Below are 23,958 nucleotides of genomic sequence, written 5' to 3'. Positions count from 1 at the left end.
GGGAGCCACGACAACCGCACCGGCGGCGGCGGCTATCGGGTACCGCTAATTCCTCAGGAGGAAGCTTATGCTAACCATGGGTCGCAGGAGATACAGGTCGCCCCGATAGATGGTTGCCCCAACGCTACGGCCTCCTACCCCTCAGGAGGAGGGCACTGGGGGCTGCAGGAGAGGGGCCGGGAGCCGGGCTCGCCCCCGGAACGCTCGGAGCAAGGCATTCTCAGGAGGTAGGCCCTCTGCCAGGGAGGTGCCCCAGGGCCTTCCCCCGGCAGAGGACCCATGGTCGTCAAGGGAACCACTGGCGACCGCTCTACCCCATTGGCGTCGTTCTTGGTTACCGGTCACCGTCGGTGGTGGTAGAGTGTGGCGCAAGGTGGGGCCCTCATCTGGTGATATGAAGCAAGGCCGGTACCTGTGAAGAAGCCCAGTGCATGTGAAGCTCGCCGCCCGTGACACTCTCATGTAATAACGAGTTGGGGTTGTACATGCCCCAGAGTCTCTGGAGAGCCGCCCTTGGGCCTCGGGGGCTCCCGCCCATGCCCAGTGGCAGCACTTAGCTCCGATCTGGTGAGAAGACGTCGAAGACTAGACTAGGTGCCGGACACGGCCTTTGCCTTTTTACCTCTTTCTTTGTTGTCGAGCTTCCTTGCTTTGGATTTGAGTTGGATTTGAGCTTAAATACTTGCGTGTGTTCGGGGAAGGGGCGTTTAGTCTCGTTCGAGCAATTTCCCGTGTTCTGATTTCGGATTTGCATCCAAAGTTAGCACCAGCTGCCCCCCCCCCCCCTCGCGTCCCCTCGCGAGCCGGGTCGGGGCAAGCGCGTGAACACTCCGGACCACTGTCACCGCTCACTCCCAGGAGGCTCTCATCGCGAGACCGAAGGGTTCACCCAGAGGGCACTCAAAACACTGCGGCCCCTGCAGGCTCGCTCGGGGCCAGCCAGGGTCAAAGGTAAATTGGGTCGGTTGACCCATTGCGAGGTCGGCAATCCAGCGTGAGGACACATACGGCATTATGTCTACAAACGTACCAATTACAATCCTTTACACGAGGGGCTCCCCCTCCCAAAATGCTCTCACAACCTTCAGGGCCACGCCCGAACTTTTCCGTGCAGGGTAAGCAGTGGAGGCGGCGTACAATCAGTCGGACATATCGCTCACCGCGTCCTCTGGAACGCCTCCGGAGGCATCGCTGGCATCACTGGCATCGTTGCCATCATCACCATCACTGTCCTCAGCGCCATGCTCATTCACAACGCTGCCTTCATCAGCAGCCACGACCACACCGTCGTTATCAGAAGCGAAGGCCCAAACGAGGGCATCCATGTTGTCCTCCACCCACTGCGCCACATCGCCCCGGATGGCTATGGGCACCGGTGCGATGGCGGCGTCGAAATCAAAGTGGGGATCTCTATCCTGAAGATGACTGAAGACACGGGAGAAGGCACGCCCAAGCAGGACTCGGCTCCTCTCCTCAACAAGCCAGCGGGCCTTGTCAGAGCGATTCTCCAGCTGCGTCACCACATCTGTGAAGAACCGGAGATTGCCAGCGTAGTTGGTCACACGAGGCTCCGCAGCAGCCGCCTCACAGATGTGGCCCAAGGCCGCGTTGGCCCTTTCCCTGAGCGTTCGGAGCATGGGGCCATGCTCATGCTCCAGAGTCTGCCGCTGACGGATCTCATCCTCGTTCTGCCACGCGACAGCCTCGGCATCATCAACCCTCTGTTGCAGAAGAAGCAGCTCAGCGCGGGAGGAGGCCAGCTCAGCCTATGCTGCGCCAAGGGCGGCTGCGGAGGAATCCGCACGCTGTGTCACTTTAGTCAGCTTGGCCCTGAGAGCGGCGGTCCTGCCCGCAGCTTCGGCCTTGACCAACACCAACCTCCCTTCCTACTCACGCTCAAGACCCAAACGAGCTTCCGCCACGCGGCGGTCGATCTCTCCTTGGACCCGGGCCTCCCGCGCGCTGACATCATCTTCCGCCTGGGTCACCAGGCGCTCCCTTGTCTCCAACCGCTCAAGGTCAAGGTTGCGCTCGGCAGCCTCCAGTGTCAGCGCCTCCTCGCGCCTCAGGAGCTCCTCCTCTTCGACGGGTTCCCCCTTCAGTGATGCAAGGGCAGCCTTACGCAGCTCCACTTGCTGCTCCAGACAGTTGCTCCAGGCTTGGAGCTCCCACACGCGCTCCTCTGCAACCTCGTGTCGTCGGTCTGCCTCATGGGCCTCTTCGATGGCTTGGGAGCAGGCCTTCCGCGAGGCCGCCAGCGATGCTTCAGCCTTCGCGTTGTCAAGATCATGCTGGTGACGCGCAAGGCTGACGGCAACCATCAGCCTGCGCCTCTCCTCGGCGAGACGCAGACCTTCGGCTTCAAGGCGCACATCCTCACCCACGAGGTCCACGCCAAGCTGACTCACTGCATCTGCCACCTTCTAAAGAAACTCTCAACGGAGGGCGATGCGCTCTCGAGCGCGCCTGAGCACGTCTTCCCCGTCATCCTCCGCCATCGGCGCAGGCGGAGGGCCCCGAGGCGGCACGCCCCCTCTCGGTAGGGAGCTGGGGGCTGGCGCCCCAGCGATCGCTGGACGGGCCCCGCCAGGGACCCAGCCCAGCGTCGGTCCATCTCCTGAAGTGGAGCCCAGGATCGACCACAGCCAGTCGCCATCCACGATCAGGGGAGGAGCGCGGGGCAAGCCGGCTGTGCCCCAAGAGAGCTCACGAAGGAGGGCAACAAACGCGCAGGCTCAAGGTACCCAGCGGGACGGCCCGCCTCTCCAACCAGCCTCACGTTGATGGCGGTGCTCGAGCTCGGGGCGCTCAAGGTCAACAATGAAGATGAGGCCTGGGGAGATGGTTCCTCGGCCGTCTCCGCAAACTCGGCAGGAAGGGCCCTGAAAGGCCACGACCAGCTAAAGGAACAGTGAAATAAGCAACTATGAGAGAAAAGGACTTACTCGTTGATGGCGAAATACTTCCTGCACTTCAGCGGGCGATAAGGGCGGTCATTGCCACCCGAAGCCTCCTTCCTCTTGCAGAGGGCCTTGAGGTCTATGCGGAACCGGCCTAAGCCGTCAACGCAAGGGCCAGTGCGCCACATGGAGGAGGCATCAAGGTGACCGGTGCCAAGGGCGCCAGACTGGGAGGCGATGGGCACCGCCTCTTGAAGATTAGTCCGGGCCTCAGGAGTCCAGGACTCGGGAGCCGCAGGTCGCGACTCCTCATCTGCCACCACTCCAGGATGGACTTCGGGGGATGACGCCACGGAAGTCCTTCACGACATCAGCGTCTTGGCATCAGACCCCTCAGTTTCCAGCGGTTCTCGCCTCCCTGCGCCACCACCAAAGGCAGGACCAGCATGGGCAATCGGAAGAGCAACCACGACAACTGGATTCTCGCGGGGCCCTGCGAGGCCGACTGGGCGCAGCCCCCATTCGTCGAAGCATGGCATCTGCTTCATGAAGTCGATCCTGCCTGAGCAAAGGTACAAGAGGGCGGCCCCATGCCAGATACTGTCTGGAGAAGGGTCGCCAGTCAAGACCCTCAGCACCATCCTCAGTGCTTCAGGCGCCAGATCCTCCTCCTGGAGTCTCATGCGGTCTCCGCGCCCCGAGAAGGTCCACATCGGACGGGAGTGGCACTGGAGAGGAGCGATGCAACATTGAAGGAACTCCTTCACCACCTGGGGTGCCGCCACACCGAGCGTCCTCAAGCTCTTGAAGCGGCGCCAGACGAAAGCGAGCCGGGGGCTCTTGAGCTTTTCGTGGTCCCAGCCTGAGTTGGGGATAGTAGGCAATGTTGGGTGCGAGAGCAAGGGGCTGGGCACCCCGACATCCACATACAGCCACCACTCTCGGAACCCACTCGCAGGAGGAGGAAAGCCAGAGTTGATCCCCGAGGTAGCTATCTCTGGCACGATGAGGAAGCTCACGCACCCTGAGCATTGAGTTGGGTCACTCAGGCGCAAGGAGAAGAAGTGGCGCAGGAGGGCAACGGAGGGAGCAATGCCCACCATGTCCTCGCAAACAAAAGCAAAGACAGCAAGGAGAGTAATGGACTCGGGACCAAGGTTCATCATGTGGATCTGGTAATGGGAGAGCACCGCATTGAAGAAAGCAGAAACGGGGGGAACCAGACCCGCCCACAGGGCGTCGGCAAAAAATCGGACCTCCGTGACGACCCTATCGAACGAGGTGTGGGACGCAGGCCAAGCCGTTGTCCTCCGCACTCGTTGAAGATGGAAGCAAGGGCGGAGCGGACCTTGCCCAAGGCTTCAAGATTGAGTATGAGTGACTGATCGACGGCGGGAGCAGCTGCCGGAGGCGAGCGGGGCGAAGGCGCGGGCTTCTTCCCCTTTTCCTTCTTCGTTGGCGCCATGGCGACGGGAAGGGGGGAGAGCCCGAGTTGGATTGGAGGCGGAGGCTGGAGCTCGAGGAAGAAGGAAGGACATGGAGCACGCGAACAACGAAAGGGGAATAACTGTGTGCAACCACGGGTCCGCCTAGCCAGGCGCGTAAAGAGGGGTGTCGGTGTCAAAACCGGCAGATCTCGGGTAGGGGGTCCCGAACTGTGCGTCTAGGCGGATGGTAACAGGAGACAAGGGACACGATGTTTTTACCCAGGTTCGGGCCCTCTCGATGGAGGTAAAACCCTACTCCTGCTTGATTAATATTGATGATATGGGTAGTACAAGAGTAGATCTACCACGAGATCGGAGTGGCTAAACCCTAGAATCTAGCCTATGGTATGATTTTTGTTCGTCCTACGGACTAAAACTCTCCGGTTTATATAGACACCGGAGAGGGCTAGGGTTACACAGAGTCGGTTACAATGGGAGGATATCTTCATATCGTATCGCCAAGCTTGCCTTCCACGCCAAGGAAAGTCCCATCCGGACACGGGACGGAGTCTTCAATCTTGTATCTTCATAGTCCGGGAGTCCGGCCAAAGGTCTTAGTCCGGCCATCCGGACACCCCCTAATCCAGGACTCCCTCAGTAGCCCCTGAACCAAGCTTCAATGACGACGAGTCCGGCGCGCAAGTTGTCTTTGGCATTGCAAGGCGGGTTCTCTCGCAAATTCTCTGTATCCGTCGAATAGTGTCCGGCTTCTAGTGTGTGATGCCCTCCTCTGCTTCTATGCCCCATAATGACCATCTTCCACGTGTCAAACGAATGCGAAAAGCCAGGGTATTTTTTCAGTTACCCCCCTGGTTGCATTAATGAACCGCCCATAAAAGAGACGGGGATTTAGATCCAATTCACACCATCTTCCCTCCGCGAGATTTCATCAGAGTGCCTTCGACAGAGATCCATTCCACCATGGCCGGTCAGTGCAGCTCCTCCTCTCGGCCCTCCAGTGCTCGGCCCAGAGATTGGGGGCGGTGTTCCGTCCCGCATAGCGAGCTAGTAGTGCTTCAGTCCAAGGAGCTTCTCCCCCCAGCATATATGGTCCCAGTTCGAGCCGGGATTGCTACCTATAGCGACGGAGAGCAGGCGGAGAGCGTCCCCAATCCCTCTCAAGGAGAGCGAGTATGCCTAGTCCCTTATTTGGTGAGAGGACTCGGATTTCCAATTCATCCGTTTCTTCGAGGGTTGCTGGAGTTCTACAGCCTCCAGCTACACAACCTCACGCCCGCCTCCATTCTGCACATTGCGGGCTTCGTGGCCCTCTGCGAGCTGTTCTTGGGCGTTGAGGCCCATTTCACTCTGTGGAAGAGGTTGTTTTGCCTTGTGCCTTGTTCTCAGGAGGGGTCTATTTATCAAGTGGGCGGAGCCGAACTATGGTGCATCGCCGGGACCGGATATCTATCCGGCACCCCAAAGAGGGTGTCCAAAGACTGGCCCTCGGAATGGTTTTATATGGATGATGTCCCCCTGCCGGACCCGGTACGGATCAGCCTCCCCGAGTTCAATAATGCCCCGTTGAAGAAGCGCCTGAGTTGGCGCCCACGGAACCCTCAAAGGGAAGCTGACAGGGACGTCCTGTACCTGATGAGCCGGATAAGGTTGTTGGCTCATTCCGGACTGACCATGATCAAGGTCATTGCCATATGCATCACGCGAGGGGCGCAGCCGCTTCAATACAGAGGCCACCCCATGTGGGATTTCAACGGGGAGGATGATGCCACCCGGTGCGGTCGCAAGGGGCCAGATTCGGCCGCCACTTTAACGAGAATCTTATCCGCTTTGTACAAGGGGGAAGAGGAAAAATTCCTCCGCGTCAACCCGGAAGGTGGATTCTCTATGTACAATCCTCCTAGTTGGGTGAGCGGACACTTTCACTTGCCTATCCGTTTTCGAAATTCCCGTAGTTGAGTACTTAGACTAGTAATGTTTAAATGCAGGAGCTGCGCCAGGCTGTGAAGGAAATAAACAGCTCTGCTCCACAACCCGAGGATCCGGAACGGTCCCTCGATCTGGACTCCCAAGAAGATCCAGACTTATGCGTGGAGTTGGTTGATGGAGTATTTCATCAATTGAGCAAGGATAACTCTTTAGTGGCCATCACGGCCGACTATCCCGGACTACTTCCAGCCTCCAAGGTAACTAAGACCGAAGTCCCAGTATTCTCATGTTTTATCTTGCATGTCGTGGACTAACAACGTTTCGCAGGGTAAATCCTTGAGGCGGAAGGCCGAGCCCATGGTGGGCAGCCAACAAGGGCCGCTGAAACCAGGCGGGCCAAAAAGAAGTGCGGACCTGATCAAGATTCTGGTGCAACGGTATGGTGTGCGGATTTAACGCCTAGGGTTTATGCCCTTGAGTCCTACTAATGCTCATGACTTTCTTAGAAAGAAGAGAGCCCGCCGGACTATGTCCGCCGGCCAAGGTTCGAGGCCGGGTCCGAAAGCGGAGGTGGACACGGGACGCGCCTTGGGCGCTCCTCCGACAGAGGGCGCCGACGGGCTATCTGCCACTAATTCAGAGGTGGAGAGTGCCCTAAACCATAGGCGTCGCCGGACTGTTCTCCGTGACGCGTGTTTTTCCCCATAGGCGTTGGACGCCTTTAATATAGGAGATGCGTATCTCCGTGCTGCTCAAAATGGTCTAGCCAGAGCCACGGAGCAGTATGTGAAAGACATACAGGTGAGTAGAATTGAAGGTTATATATGTCAGTAGCCCCTGAGACTTGAAACAGTGAAGATAACTGTTTGAAGGATCATGTGCTACGCAGTGTCTTACAAAGAAGAACACGCAATTGTCCCAGGAGCTCGAAGAGTGCAAGGCTCAGCTCGAGGCCGCATTGGCCGCTTCAGAGAATGTCAAGGGGACGCCCGCAGGTAATAAGTGCTTCGAAAGGTACCTCCATTTTGAAATGCGGCAGGCGTGCAACCCTGACTATAATAATGCAGATGAGGCCGGAGCAAATCCGGACCAGCAACAACTCCTACGCCAACTAAAGGCTGGCAAGAACGTGCTGACGAGGGTGAGGCAAGATAAGAACAAGCTTCAAGACGCCAATACCCAGCTAGGCGAGGAACTGAAAGATGTTCGCACTCAGATGTCTTCTGCCGTGGAGAATCGGCGACTTCGACACGGCATTTTTAGTAAGTGCTTGAACGAATCTTCGAAAAAAGAATTCGGCGAGAAGTCGATTAACAGAGCTATGTCTGGAGGTCTGCTGACGGGTCGTCCAGTGGAGGAAATGCCCGGTTCATCGGGAGACCATCTTCCCAAGCTGTTGCAACTACACGAGCGAGTTCGGCAGGCAATGCGAGGCGTCATCCAGGCTATGTGGCCATCCCTCTCCGTGCCCGAAGGCCATGAGGACCTTGCCAAGAGGCTGGAGGAAGTGCGGCAGCGCTTCCGGTTATGGAAGATATCGGCTTGCCGTCAAGGTGCCAGGGAGGCCTGGGCCATGGTGAAGACTCGTTACACGAAGGCTGACCCAAACCACATGGCCGAGGTCGGCCCTATAGGTCCGGACAGAAAGGAAATCCCGGTCAGCTTGGCCTATGGCAAGGTGGAGCTGGCTGCAAAGTATTCCCAACAGGACTGTAAATTAGACTGCTTGTTAGATGGCATTGAAGAAGAATATGCCGAGTCAGATTGACTATGTAAAAATGACATAAAAATGTCCTCTAGCCGGATTGTAGATCGTTTGTCATTGCGGACCTTTTCGCTTCGACCTCTGGACCCTATAGTCTGGAGTGTGTCCGAATACCCTCTTGGTTATGTAAGAACCGGGGCATGCATGGAGACAAGGCGTAGGGGTCATAAGTGCTTTAGCAGACAAGTGCCCAACTAGTTATGTTATATTACATGGTTAGTAAGAAATATCTTCCAGAGAGAATAGTTCTGTTAGGGGTTCCTTTCCCTGGGAGGCATGCCCTAAAGTGCATGTCCGAACTGCCAGAAAGAGCACAAAAGCATCTGGGGGCAAAAAAGTAAATACGAAAGATCATCTTTTAGCTCACCGACCAAATATTCCCTTAAGAACGCTAGCTTTCGGCTTCACCCAGTCTGAGGTACACATCCGGCTGACCCGGCAGTAACAATCGCAGAGGTGCTCCCTTTACCACCTAGCTGAACGAACGGGAACGTAGGGGTAAGCACAGGAGCCAGGCAACCCAGCTTGGCCAAAACTTAAGTCATATCGATGCATATAATGGTGTATAAAAGGTTCATGCGGAAGCATTACACATGTTTTGGGCGTGAGGCCTGTTTTATATAAACTTCTTGGTAGAGAAGCCCCCAGGTATTGTGAGCGCAGGTAGCGCGTCGAGTGCGTGCGAATATTGCACATGCAAGCCCCTAAGGGCTTGTGAGAAAAAATGGGGAGGGAGAAGGAACAAAATCCCGGACTGCCAAAAATAAAAACAAAAAATAAAACAAAGGGACAAGGGAAGGAGACGAACACGGAGTCCGGCGCTAGGCGTAGAACCTTCGTAGGCGTGCTACATTCCATGGGTTCGGCTCGAGTCGGTTGTCCGATGCGCCTCACAGACGGTACGCTCCGCCGGTCAGTACTTGGTCGATGATGAAGGGGCCCTCCCATTTGGGCTTTAATTTATCATTTTTCTTGTCCGGCAGGCATAGAACTAGTTCGCCAATGTTATACGTTTTGGCCCGTACTTCTCTGCTTTGATATCTTCGAGCTTGCTGTTGATAGAATGCGGAACGAGCCTTTGCCACGTCGCGCTCCTCTTCCAATGCGTCCAAGCTGTCCTGCCGATCGAGCTCGGCTTCTCTTTCTTCGTACATGCGCACTCAAGGTGAGTCATGGATTATGTCGCATGGCAGTACTGCCTCTGCGCCGTATACCATAAAAAATGGTGTGAATCCGGGAGGGAGATTCGGCGTGGTCCGCAGCCCCCAGAGTACGGAGTCAAGCTCCTCTACCCAGTGTGTGTCAGATTCCTTGAGGGATCGCACCAGTCTGGGTTTGATGCCGCTCATAATGAGACCGTTGGCCCGTTCGACTTGACCGTTAGTTTGAGGGTGATAGACTGAAGCGTAGTCGAGCTTGATGCCCATGTTTTTGCACCAAAGTTTGACTTCATCGGCCGTGAAGTTTGTGTTGTTGTCGGTTATGATGCTATGGGGGACACCGTAACGGTGTACAACCCCGGAAAGGAAGTCTATCACTGGTTCGGATTCGGCCGTCTTTACAGGCTTGGCTTCTATCCATTTGGTGAATTTGTCCACCATGACCAGTAGGTATTTTTGCTTGTGGGTTCCTCCTTTAAGGGGTCCGACCATGTCAAGCCCCCAGACCGCGAAAGGCCAGGTAATGGGTATAGTTTGTAGGGCAGTAGGCGGCATGTGACTTTGGTTGGCGAATAACTGGCAACCAACACATCGTTGCACTAAGTCCTGAGCGTCTGCCCGGGCCGTTGGCCAATAAAGTCCGGTACGGAAGGCCTTACTTACAAGGGCCCGGGCTGCGGTGTGGTGCCCGCCAAGTCCGGCATGGATTTCAGCCAAAAGGTCTCGTCCTTCTTCTTTGGAGATACACCTTTGAAGGACTCCGGTTGTGCTTTTCTTATAAAGCTCTCCCTTGTGGACTTTGTAGGCTTTAGATCCCCGCACTATGCAGAGGGCCTCGTTTTGGTCCTCGGGAAGTTCCTTCCTAGTTAGGTAGGCTAGGAATGGCTCTGTCCAAGGGGCAATGACTGCCATTATTTCGTGGGCTGACGGCGTTGTTTTGTTGGCGTAGCCCCCAATTGTGTTAGGATGCTCGGTGAGGGGCAGTGTAGTTGTGTCTGGGCTATTGTTTCCGGATTCTCCGTCCCACGATACAGATGGCTTGAACAGCCTTTCTAGGAAGATGTTGGGAGGGACGGCCTCGCGCTTGGCGCCGATGCGTGCCAGCACGTCTGTTGATTGGTTATTTTCCCGGGCTATGTGATGAAATTCGAGCCCCTCAAACCGAGCTGACATCTTAAGATGGCATTGTGGTAAGCTGCCATTTTCGGGTCATTGGCGTCGAAGTCTCCATTTATTTGGGATATTGCAAGATTTGAATCCCCGCGGACCTCTAGGCGCTGAATGCCCATGGAGACTGCCATTCGGAGGCCATGTAAAAGGGCCTCATATTCGGCTGCGTTGTTCGAATCTGTGTACATTATCTAAAGTACGTATTGGACTGTGTCCCCGGTTGGGGACGTCAGGACGACGCCAGCCCCTAGGCCAGCCAACATTTTGGAAACGTCAAAGTGCATGATCCAGTTGGAGTATGCGCCGTATTCTTTAGGGAGTTTGGCTTCAGTCCATTCGGCAATGAAGTCGGCCAAAACCTGCGACTTAATAGCTCGCCTTGGCTTGTAGGTTATGTCAAACGGGAGGAGCTTGATGGCCCATTTGGCAATCCGGCCCGTTGCATCGCGGTTGTTTATAATGTCATTAAGGGGTACTTCGGATGCCACTGTTATGGAGCACTCTTGAAAGTAGTATCGCAGCTTCCGGGATGCCATGAACACCACGTATGCTATCTTTTGATAATGCGGGTACCATGACTTGCATGGAGTTAGCACAGTGGACACATAGTACACTAGTTTTTGGAGGGGGAACTTGTGTCCGTCCGCTTCTCGTTCGACGACGAGCACCGCGCTGATAACTTGATGGGTTGCCGCGATGTATAATAGCATTGGTTCGCCCGTGTTGGGCGCGGCCAGGACCGGATTTGTTGCCAATATGGCTTTTATTTCTTCGAGTCCGGCCGTGGCGGCCTCCGTCCACTCGAAGTGGTCGGTGCGCCGTAGGAGGCGATAGAGGGGTAATGCCTTTTCTCCTAAGCGGGAGATAAAGCGGCTTAGAGCCGCCACGCATCCTGTCAGTTTTTGTATTTGTTTTAGGTCCTTTGGGGTATCTAATTGTCATAGAGCTCGGATCTTGGCTGGGTTTGCTTCAATTCCTCTACCGGATACGATGAAGCCCAGGAGCTTTCCGGCTGGTACGCCAAAAACGCATTTTTCTTGGTTGAGCTTAATGTCATATGTTCGGAGATTGTCGAAGGTGAGCCTCAAGTCGTCTACTAGAGTATCGACGTGTTTTGTTTTGACGACCACGTCGTCTACGTATGCTTCAACTGTTTTGCCGATCTGGTTGGCCAGACATGTCTGAATCATGCGCTGATATGTTGCGCCGGCGTTTTTGAGCCCGAAGGGCATCGTGTTGAAGCATAATGGGCCGTATGGGGTGATGAATGCCGTTGCGGCCTGGTCTGACTCTGCCATCTTGATTTGATGGTAGCCAGAGTATGCATCGAGGAAACACAATGAGTCGTGTCCTGCAGTGGCATCGATGATTTGATCGATTCGAGGGAGTGGGAAAGGGTCCTTTGGACACGCCTTGTTTAGGTCTTTGAAATCGACACATAGGTGCCAAGATTTGTCCTTCTTTGGTACCATCACCAGGTTTGCTAGCCAGTCCGGATGTTTTATGTCTCTGATGAACCCGGCTTCTAGCAGTTTTGCTAGCTCCTCTCCCATGGCTTGTCTCTTAGGTTCGGAAAAGCGCCGTAGGGTCTGCTTGATGGGTTTAAACCCTTTTATGATGTTCAGGCTGTGCTCGGCCAGCCTGCATGGGATTCCTGGCATATCCGAGGGGTGCCAGGCGAAAATGTCCCAATTTTCTTGCAGAAATTCTCAGAGTGCGGCGTCTACATCGGGTTTTAATTGTGCCCCGATGGAGGCCGTTTTTGTAGGGTCCGTTGGATGGACTTGGAATTTGACTATTTCGTCCACCGGTTTAAAAGAGGTGCACTTGGATCTCTTGTCTAGTATCACGTCGTCCCTGTCCACCGTGGAGCGCAATGCCGTTAACTCCTCGGCCGCTAGGGCCTCAGGTAATGCCTCCAGGGCCAGTGCGGCTGTCTTGTTTTCAGCGTGGAGCGCTATGTCCAGATCACTTGCGAGAGTGATTATTCCATTGGGCCCAGGCATTTTGAGCTTCATGTACCCGTAATGGGGTATGGCTTGGAAAATTGTAAATGCTTCTCGCCCTAGCAAAGCGTGGTAGCCGCTGCTGAACGGGGCCACTTGAAACATGACCTCCTCGGATCTGTAATTGTCCGGCGTGCCGAACACCACATCCAGTGTGATTTTTCCTGAACTGCACGCTTCCCGGCTTGGGATTATTCCCCTAAAAGTTGTGTTGCTTCGCTCAATGCTGCTCCAGTCAATTTCCATTTTTCGCAGGGTTTCCTCGTAGATGAGGTTGAGTCTGCTACCGCCGTCCATGAGTACCTTTATAAGTCAGAAGCCGTCCACTATCGGACTGAGGACCAATGCGGCTGGTGCTCGGGCTGTCCGGAATTTAGGTTCGTCACTGGCGTTAAAGGTGATAGCCGTGTCACTCCATGGGTTTATTGTTGCTACTTGGTAGACTTCAGCGAGGTTGCGGAGCATTCGTTTCCTTGCATTGTTTGATGTGAATGTCTCGAAGACTGTCGACACCGTACTGGGGAGGTATTCTTCGGGTGCTGGAGTTAAAAGCTTCTCGCCGCTTCTGGCTACCTTCCGTAGTATCCAACATGCTCTGAGGCTGTGCGTTGGTGTGGCTTTCCCTGAATTATGAATTCTACAGGGTCCATTGAGCCATCCTTCCAATACGGTCCCGTACCCTGTAGAGGGTTTTTGTTTTTTGATGTTTGGCTCAGATGCCTGGCGATAATGCGCCCTTTTGTTTCGGACTCGTGTTATATTCAGAGCCGGATTGTCCCAGAATTTATCTTCGGTTTTCCGAACGCTTTCAATCGCACAGTACTTTTATACTAGGGATGTCAAGTCGGCGAATCATGTAATTTCGCAGCAACTTATGGCGTTGAGGATTCCGATGTCCGTGCAGTTGTTAAGAAAGAGTGAAATTGCTTCTCTCTCACGGCAGTCCTTTATCCTGTTTATAACCAGGAGGAATCTGGCCCAGTAGTGGTGTACTGTTTCTCTGGACTCTTGCCGTATTAGGGATAAATCCCGTATAGTTGGGTGGGTGGGTGGAAATAAATCCGGAACCCTGCCCGATGTAAGATTAAGGGGTCGAGCGGTTTCCGAATTTGGAAGCTTGCTTTCTCGGGTATTATTCAATGAATCGGACCTACTGCCTAACTTTAGGTTCAGGGTTCGGGCGACATCCTCCCCTCCGCGGGTTTCCGGCTTGGAGGGATCGGGAATCCGGACGCATCTGGTCCTTAGGGCGGGCGAAGACTCACCGCATTGTTCTTCCACCACTTCAACGTGGTGGGTGATCTGGGGAGAGTCGATCTCTCTCTGATCAGGTTTAGGCCCAATCTGGTCGTAATTAGTAGCGACTCCCAGGGCCGCGATGCGATCCAGGAGTTCGTTCAGGGAGAAGAGCTCCATCGGATCTAACTGCTCGGCGAGCTCCGAGCTGATGTGAAGATTGCTTTCGATGGCCCGAGAGGTCATCGTTGGCGCGGCGGCCGGACTGGCGGTCATCAAAAACCTACCTAGCCGGAGAGTTTGGCCGACAACCAAAACTCCTTTAGCAACGACGCCGTCTTTAAAGACAGGATGCGGCATCCTTCCTGATGGTAACGACACAGCAGAACTCTCAATGAAAGCACCAATGTCGGTGTCAAAACCGGCGGATCTCGGGTAGGGGGTCCCGAACTGTGCGTCTAGGCGGATGGTAACAGGAGACAAGGGACACAATGTTTTTACCCAGGTTCGGGCCCTCTCGATGGAGGTAAAACCCTACTCCTGCTTGATTAATATTGATGATATGGGTAGTACAAGAGTAGATCTACCACGAGATCGGAGTGGCTAAACCCTAGAATCTAGCCTATGGTATGATTGTTGTTCGTCCTACGGACTAAAACTCTCCGGTTTATATAGACACCGGAGAGGGCTAGGGTTACACAGAGTCGGTTACAATGGGAGGAGATCTTCATATCGTATCGCCAAGCTTGCCTTCCACGCCAAGGAAAGTCCCATCCGGACACGGGACGGAGTCTTCAATCTTGTATCTTCATAGTCCGGGAGTCCGGCCAAAGGTCTTAGTCCGGCCATCCGGACACCCCCTAATCCAGGACTCCCTCAAGGGGCGTGGGGAAACAGAGACGCCCACGTCCAATCAACCGCCACGCGGCGCCCAAGGCCGCAGGCTGTTGGGGCCCATGGTGCTTCGCACTTGCCCCTTCGCTTCTCTGCTAAGCCAACTCCACGCGCGCCTTGGGCCCGGGGGCTACTGTCGGTGTTCTGGGAACGGGGGTCCCCAGACTTGCCTGCCTGCGGCCTGTGGCGTGGCTTGAATGGTGGCCTAGTATGGCCCATCTTCATCGACTCAAGCTCAAGACCCTCACGAGGGGCCAAGCCTCGCGGGGAGGAGATAGGAAGCTTCCTTAGAGGCGGCCTCACCAGTCAGGCTTGCAAGGAGGCGGAGAGATCAAGGCAAGGGTACCTCGCGAGGTGCTCATGACGCAAGCCATGACGATCGAAACCAGGCGAGCGTCGGCCTGGGCAGTGTCCTTGTTCCCCCTTTGGTGCAAAGGGGGCAAGATCAGGCGTGGAGTACCAAGGCATCAAGTAAAGGTTACCATTTCGGTGCAAGGAGACCAAGACCAGCAGAGCGGCAGGATGGAAGTCACCGTGGAGCCCAAGACGGCGTCATCGTCAGGGCCTTTGGCAGTCGAAGACCAACTTTAGTCAGGATAAGCTGTACTAGATGTTCCCCTTTAAAATGGCCATTGTTGGCGCCCTTCCCGCTCAATATTTGGGAAGAGGACCAGGGCCTCTATATATAGGGCTAGCCACCACAATAGGGCGGCATCTTGGATCGAACCCTTAAGAAGCAGAACACCCACCACCACAAGAACACCCCTCGCAAGGCTGTTCTTCATTTGTACTATTCATCATCAGCCCCTGAGGCAATCCACACACCACACACTAGAGTAGGGTATTACACCACAATGGTGGCCTGAACCAGCATAAACCTTGTGTCCCTTGTGTTGTTCATCTTGCTAGTCTAGATTCTCAGTGAGGCGTTGGGACGTAGGTTGGTAGAGGAGAGATCTTCGCGCGCACCCCACAGTTTGAACCTTAAGGGTCTGCCGGAACCCTACATCCGACAAAGACATGTAATATACGTGAAGGATCTCGTGGGTTGAGGGATTGATAATTTTGTGCGGGGGAGAGAGGGATTGGTAGTTTTGTGCAAGAGAGAGAGGGTGGGGGGAGGAGTCAGTCAGCCGTCATCACATCACCCTGCTTCCAAATGGCCCCGCATTCTCTAGCGCGGTGTGGTCGCTGAGGGAGTCCTGGATTAGGGGGTATCCGGAGAGCCGGACTATATACATCGTCCGGACTATTGAAGCGTGGAGATACAAGACTCAAGACTCTGGCCCGTGTCCGGATGGGACTCTCCTTTGCGTGGAAGACAAGCTTGGCGATCCAGATATTGTATTTCCTTCCCTGTAACCGACTCCATGTAAACCCTAGCCCTCTCCGGTGTCTATATAAACCGGAGAGGATGGTCCTTAGAAGGCCGATCACAATTACAATCATACCATCATAGGATAGCTCTTAGGGTTTAGCCTCTACGATCTCGTGGTAGATCTACTCTTGTACTACACATATCTTGAATATTAATCAAGCAGGAAGTAGGGTTTTACCTCCATCGAGAGGGCCCGAACCTGGGTAAACATTGTGTCCCTTGCTTCCTGTTACCATCAGCCTAAGACACATAGATCGGGACCTCCTACCCGAGATCCGCCAGTTTTGACACCGATATTGGTGCTTTAATTGAGAGTTCCTCTGTGTCGTCGCCATAAGGCTCGATGACTCGTCTCGTTGTCAAGGACGACATCACCTTTGGGGAGCGCTGGCTGTAGGCCAAACTCTCCGACTTGGCGGCTTCATTATGGCCGCCCCATCGGCTGTCGCGCCAATGATGGCCTCTTGGGTCGTCACGCATAACCTTCGCATCAATTTGGAGCTTGCCGAAAAGATGGATCCGATTGAGCTCTCCTACCTTAATGAGCTCTTGGATCGCATCGCCGCTTCAGGAGTCGCTACGGACTATGACCGGATTGGGCTTAAACCCGGCCAAAGGGACATTAGATCCCCGCCAGCCACCCATGAGATAGCGGTAGTGGAGGAACCACACACGGGTTGCCCCTCAACTTTGAGGACGAATTATGTCCAGATCACCGAACTCAGTGAGCCGAACACCTACTCAAAGGAAGACATGACATGGGTCCCGGACTTAGAATTGGACATTGGGCCGAAGAGATTGGGTAATACTCCGGATCCCGAACTGTCAGGCTCAGAACCTCCCGTGCCTCCGGGTGTTAGATCGGATCAAAATCCGGATTCAGCTAACGACACTAACTCGGACTTAAACCGTCTCTCCCGCATCAGGCAAGAGCCCCGGGAGACGGTACACCGTTACTGGGCTAGATTCCTCCTTGTGCTTAACAAGGCCGAGGACTGCCACAAGGAGGACGTAGTCTCACTTTTCTACAAAAACTGCACGAACAAAGGACTCCTTAATGCTATAAGTCGCCGTGACATAGTACACTTTGCAGACTTGGCAACCATAGTACAGAAGTACTGTGCGATGGAAAGCGCCTGGAAGACCCAAACAGAATTTTGGGATAGTACGGACCTCACCAGAACCTTTGTCCGAACTAAACGGCCGAACTCTCGTAGGTCGACCAATTCAATTCCCAAGAAACCAAAACCCGCCCCAGGGCGTGGAACCGTATTGGAAGAATGGCTCAATGTGCCATGTAAGCTTCACAGTACGCCGGATGCAACACCAACCCATAGCCTTAGGGCATGTTGGATACTCCGGTAGGTAGCAAAAAGTGGCGAGGATCTCCTCTAAAGCCATAAAGCAGAACAACATCCCGCCAAGGAACACAATATAGTACTAACAGTCTTCGAGACTTTTGCCTCAAGCAATAGGCGCAAGCGAGCTCATCGAAGCTCCACGGAAATCTGCCATGTGGCAAAAATGAATCCGTGGAACGACACTGCTATAACTTTCAATGCCAGTGACGAACCCCAATTCCAGACCATCCGGGCACCAGCCGCTTTGGTCCTTAGCCCAATAGTGGACGGCTTTCATCTCACTAAAGTACTCATGGACAACGGAAGCGGATTAAACTTGATCTACGAACAAACACTCAAGAAGATGGAAATTGATAAAAGCCGCATTGAACAAAGCGGCACAACCTTCACAGGAATTATCCCTAGTCAGGAAGCACGGTGTGTGGGGAAATCACACTCGATGTGGTATTCGGCACCCTAGAGAATTACAGGTCCGAAGAAATCACATTCCAAGTGGCTCCTTTCAGCAGCGGATACCACGCCCTTCTAGGGCGGGACGCGTTTGCAAGCTTTCAAGCTATACCCCATTACGGGTACATGAAGCTTAAAATGCCCGGACCCAATGGAATCATCACTCTAGCTAGTGATCCGGACGTCGCACTCCGTGCCGAAAACAAAACCGCAGCACTAGCCTTGGAAGCATTATCCGAAGCCCTAGCAGCAGAAGAATTAACAACACTGCGCGCCATCGTGGACAGGGACGACGTGATACTCGACAAGCGACCCAGGTCCACCTCATTTAAACCCGCAGATGAGATAGTCAAATTCCAAGTCCACCCAACGGACCCCATGAAGACAGCTTCCATCGGGACGCAGTTGAGCCCCGCTACGGACGCCGCACTGCGAGACTTCTTACGCGAGAATTGGGACATTTTCGCCTGGCACCCACCGGACATGCCGGGCATCCCACGCGTATTGGCCGAACATAGCCTTAATATACTAAAGGGATACAAACCCGTTAAATAGACCCTAAGGCGATTTTCAGATCCCAAACGGCAAGCCATGGGGGAAGATCTAGCCAGGCTACTTGAGGCCAGATTCATCAGAGATATCAAACATCCAGATTGGGTGGCGAACTTGGTAATGGTACCAAAGAAGGACAAATCCTGGCGCCTGTGCGTCGACTTCAAAGACCTCAACAAGGCTTGCCCCAAGGATCCCTTTCCCCTCCCTCGCATTGATCGAATCATCGACGCCACAGCAGGGCAAGACTCGCTGTGTTTCCTTGACGCATACTCTGGATACCATCAAATAAAGATGGCAGAGTCCGACCAAGCTGCAACAGCTTTCATAACGCCATATGGCCCTTTCTGCTTCAACACTATGCCTTTCGGGCTTAAGAATGCCGGCGCAACCTACCAACGCATGATTCAAACATGCCTGGAAAAGCAAATCGGCAAAACAGTGGAGGCATACGTGGACGACGTAGTCATAAAAACAAGACACGTCGAAACCCTAATAGATGACTTGAGGCTTACGTTCAACAACCTCCGAACATATGACATCAAGCTGAATCCAGAGAAATGCGTTTTCAGCGTCACCTCTGGAAAACTGCTGGGCTTCATCGTTTCTAATAGAGGAATTGAAACTAATCCGGCAAAAATCCGAGCTTTGTCGCAGTTGTAAGTGCATCTAGTGCCCCTTAGTGATTTTGGTGTATTGAAGACTTATAGGTTAAGGGACTAATGCGTTTGTGAGTGTACACAGGTCTATAAGTCTATGAGGAGTTTGATATTTACAGAGAAAGTCGACCCCTAAAAATGAAGTTCTTCAACTGAAGACTTTGATATTCTGAAGACTTTCTGAAGACTTTGAAAGTGAAGAAATTGGTGTCACCTTGAAGACTTGGTATTCATTTGTGGAACATGAAGCGTGAAGACTTTTGTTTTCGTAGTTTCATTTTCACCTTCTTGAGTCATAGGAAACACCGTACTGTTAAAGGGGGTCGAGGAAATACTAAGGAAAAAATTCCATGTGATGCTCAACTCAAATCCTACACCTACCAATCCCTTCGAGTGAAGCCTTTGGAAATCTCATACAGTTCAGTCACTTTCTTCAGTGACAGAGACAAAGTTCTCCTGGTCGCTGATGAATTTGTTCTGACTAAGGAGTTAGGAATTCGTCAGTGCGAATTACCTACACAGTGAGGAACATGATAGCCCTGAGGAATTTGAGAGTCAAATTTCCGACCGTTGTTGTGCTGCGCGCCAGCTGTCCCAAAATATCTTATCCACCTAACGGTCATATCATTGAGGGGCATTTATGTCTTATCATGTCGGGCTGCTCCCTAAGCTATAAATAGCCGCCCCCTACAACCACTAGCTGGTTGGCTGCTCCGAGAGAACTTGACACTTGTCATTTGAGAGCAACCCATCCTCCGAGGACTTTGAGCGAAAATCATCAAGTGAGGAAAAACCCCAAAACCAAACCCCTACAAACCCAAAGTGATTGAGCATCACTGAAGAAATTGATCCTGCGTGGATCTGACGCTTGTTATATTTGAAGACTGTGCTTCTTCCAAACGGTTAGGCGTCAAGGTCTAGAGCATCCAAGAGGAATTGTGGATTGCCGAGTGACCAAGTCTGTGAAGGTTTGGAAGTCGCCTGAAGACTTACCACGAGTGATTGGACGAGGTCTGTGTGACCTTAGTTCAAGGAGAATAAGGTGAGGACTGGGTGTCCTGAGCTGCGTGCTCAGCGACTGGGTGTCCGGGACTGCGTGTCCTCGAGTTTAAATACTCAGCCGCTCCAACCAGACGTACAACTGAGACAGCAGTTGGAACTGGTCTACCAAATCATTGTCTTCGCCAACCTACTGGTTCTATTTCCTCAACCCTTTCATTTCCTCATTACTGTGTTGAGTGTTTGTTCATATCTGTGTTTGAAGACTTTGACTGAAGACTTTCTCAATTTCCTCAGTTCAATTTCTTCAGTCTGTTTGTCTTCATCTTGTGCTATCCTGTGATTACGCTTTCTGTACTCTGTGCTAGTCCTCATTTCATCATGATGACCATGCTTGCATTCTGTTATGCTTACTTCTGAGTACTTATTCCGCTGCTAGTAGTTCTTCACTAAGGAATTTCCTCACCGGCAAATTCCTCAGTGAAGAATTCATAAAAATCGCCTATTCACCCCCCCTCTAGTCGACATAACGCACTTTCAATTGGTATCAGAGCAAGGTACTCCCTTGTTCTGTGTGATTTTGGTTTAACCACCTGGAGTTTTAGTTATGTCGACCGCAGGTATGAAGAAAGTGACATGCCCTATCTTTGATGGTCATGATTATCCCAAGTGGAAGGCCATGATGAGGAAGCGCCTCATGGCGAGGGACAGCAAGCTGTGGACCGTCACCGAGATTGGTCTTACTGATCTATGCAAGTCAGCGAATGCAGATGATATTCGCAAATACACTCGACTTGACTGCATAGCGAAGGATATCATCTGTTCCTGCCTATCCAGAGATCAATTCAGGCACATTATGCATATTTGCAATGCAAAGCTTATCTGGGACCGAATCTCCGACATTTATGAAGGTCATCGAACCCGTCATGATCTCTGGTTTGAGGACTTCAAGGAATCTCTCAAAATGATGACTTTCGAGCCAGAATCATCATCGTCTGCATCATGTCTCATGGCAAAGGGTGACGAGGTAACCGAATGTTCCTCGTCTGAATTTAGTGACTGTGAATCTGATGATGATGAATCCGATGATGATATTGAACCTAGCTATACCAAACTTGTTTACATTGCCACCAAACAACAACATGCCTTGGAAAAGGTTCAAAACATGCTAGACAAAAGTGATGATATGTTGGGTGAAGAAATGGATCGCACTAAAGCCCTGACTGGAAATCTTCAGAGACTTCAGTCTAGGTTTGATAACCTTCAAAGTCATCATAACACTCTCTTATCTGATCATGAGAAACTTTCTTATGAATTTCTTCAAAGAAAGCAAGATCTTGAGAAGCTAAGAGTGAGTTATGAAGATCTTCAGATGGAGCGCAATTCATTACTTGCTCAACAAATCAGCACTTCTCAGGAAGAATTTGTTCCTCCATGCTTAAAGTGCATTGAACGTGAATCTGCTAATTCTTCACCTGAATGTTCAAATGCTTCAACTGTTACAAATTCTTCACCTGCCTCTGCTATCACTAATTCCTCATCTGAGGACATTGCTAGTATCACTGACGATGCAGGGCTGAAGGAACTGTACACTACAGGCATCTACAAAAGCCTCAAAGGGCATCAGATTCTTTGTGATGTGCTCAAAAAGCAGATCCTCAACAGAAACCCTAGGAAAGAGGGTATTGCCTTTGAGAGGAAACTTAATACTGATGGAACATATTGGAAACCTGAGCAGTACCCCAAAACCTCATGGGTTGCTGCAAAGGGACCTCCAGTTGATCCATCCAACTTATCTGGCTTTACATGTGAATCTCCTCATTCTTCTGATGAGTCATTTGACTCCAACTATAAATTGTTCAAAAATCTGAATGGTGAAGTATTTGCTAGATATGTTGGGACTAACTGCAGGAACGGTTCCCCTATGAAGAAAATCTGGGTTCCCAAAAGTTATGTTGAAAGTCTTCAGGTGAATGTCCTCATGACACCACCTGTGAAGAATAGGAACCCCAGATCAAACTCTTCATATGGACCAAATTCTTCATATGGATCCAAATCCTCATATGGACCAAATTCTTCATATGGATCCAAATCCTCATACGGACCAAATTCATCATATGAATCAAATTCCTCAAATGGATCAAAGTCCTCACATGATTATCATCGTGCTAACAACTCTGTTTCGCAGGGTAGAGCTAAGGGCTACGAATATGCACATTATGCTTCAAATCATTATGTTCATAAGTCCTCGAAGAATTTCTCTACTTATTCATATGCTTACCCTAACCCCTCTTATGTGAAACGAAATGGTTTGGCTTCTATGCCACCATTCTCATATGGTGCTCGCAGAGTGATGAACTCTTTGCCACCCCTTCAGATGTGGGTGGTGAAGAAAAAGAACTAATCTCTTTTGCAGGGTCAGGTCTCCAGACGTGCCTTAACGCCTGAAGAATTTGCTGGGGACCTGACAAAATTGCCTGAAAGGACGCAGGCTAACCATGATGAAATGAATTTTCATTTCACACGTCCTCCTACTGCTATATCTGTTTACCGCTTGATGAAATTCATCCGATGAACTTGATATCATATTCTTCACTGATGAAGCATATGAGATTGTAAGTTACACTAATTCATCTACAGGATGATCAACCCAAAACCACTGAATGGGTCCTCGATAGTGGATGTACAAATCACATGACTGGTGACAAGAATCTTTTGATGGATGCTCCCTTATCACCGTCACATCTGAAGCATATCATCTTTGCTGACAAAGGCAAAAGTCAGGTATTGGGTCTTAGTAAGGTTGCGATCTCTAAGGATAAACACATGGACAAAGTCATGCTTGTTGAGTCCTTAGGATACAACCTCATGTCAGTCTCAATGCTTTGTGATCTTGATATGGTTGTTGTCTTTGGCAAGTATTGCTGTGTTGTGATTATGGAAGCTGACAATTCCAAAGTCTTCGAAGGCTTTAGGAGAGGAGATTTGTATATTGTTGATTTCTCTACAGGACCACAACCAGCCGTGTGCCTACTTGCAAAAGCTTCAGAAGGCTGGCTATGGCATCGACGACTTGGTCATGCAGGCATGAGGAATTTGCACACGCTTGCGAAGAAGAAGCATGTCATTGGCATTGAGAATGTAAAATTCCTCAAGGATCACTTATGTGGAGCCTGTGAAACTGGAAAAATGACCAAGGCCAAGCATCCAGCGAAGACTATCATGACCACTACTCGTCCATTCGAATTGCTTCACATGGACCTCTTCGGACCAAATCATTACTCAGCATTCTCTAATGCTGCATCTCTATCTGGTTTTGTCATTGTTGATGATTACTCTCGATATACATGGGTACACATTGTTACTTACAAACATGAAGTGCAGGAAGTCTTCAAACGATTTTCCTCGAGGGCTTCAACCAACTTTGGTGTGAAGATCAACCACATCAGAAGTGACAATGGAACTGAGTTCAAGAATTCCGGTCTTGATGACTATCTTGATGAACTTGGTATTACTCATGAGTTATCTGCTCCTTATACTCCTCAGCAAAATGGCGGCGTGGAGCGCAAGAACAGAACTCTTGTTGAGATGGCTTGCACTATGCTTGATGAATACAAAACGCCTCATCGTTTTTGGATTGATGCAATTGATACTGCGTGCCACATCATCAACAGAGTATATCTTCACAAATTCTTCAAGAAGACGGCCTATGAACTCCTCACTGACAAGAAACCCAATGTGAGTTATTTCAAAGTCTTCGGTGCTAAATGTTGGATTAGAGATCCTCACCACAATTCTAAATTTGCACCGAAAGCACATGAAGGTTTTATGCTTGGTTACGGAAAGGACTCGCACACCTACAGAGTCTTCAACATCGCTCTTCACAAGATTGTTGAAACTGTAGATGTGCGGTTCGATGAAACTAATGGCTCGCAAAGAGAGCACCTACCTTCTGTGTTAGATGAACTAGCACCTGAGGATTCTATCAAGTTCAAGGCAACTGAGGATGTCATTCCTACTGAAGAACTTGCTAAAGAATTCATTCCAGTACGCG

The sequence above is a fragment of the Triticum aestivum genome, chromosome 4B, assembly GCF_018294505.1.
Source record: "Triticum aestivum cultivar Chinese Spring chromosome 4B, IWGSC CS RefSeq v2.1, whole genome shotgun sequence".
In the NCBI taxonomy this organism is placed as follows: domain Eukaryota; kingdom Viridiplantae; phylum Streptophyta; class Magnoliopsida; order Poales; family Poaceae; genus Triticum; species Triticum aestivum.
The sequence above is the reverse complement of the archived record's forward strand: the minus strand, read 5'-3'. Positions refer to the sequence as shown.